Consider the following 217-nt stretch of genomic DNA (forward strand, 5'->3'; position numbering starts at 1 on the left):
ATTTCTTAAACGCAACGGTAACTTTTTCTTGGCGCTAAACTTACTCAGGGAATCGAGTCTAGTGCCTGGGACAAAGTCGGAATGTTTATTATTTGCACGTATGGCACTGGGACGCGTATGGCACGGGTTGCGAATGATACTGAAATATCTTATAGATTCAAAGGATGATCCTTTTATAAAGAAAAAAAAAGAAGAAAGTGTTCCATCTTGTTTTTTT

Source organism: Penaeus monodon, chromosome 31 (genome assembly GCF_015228065.2).
Source record: "Penaeus monodon isolate SGIC_2016 chromosome 31, NSTDA_Pmon_1, whole genome shotgun sequence".
Taxonomy (NCBI): domain Eukaryota; kingdom Metazoa; phylum Arthropoda; class Malacostraca; order Decapoda; family Penaeidae; genus Penaeus; species Penaeus monodon.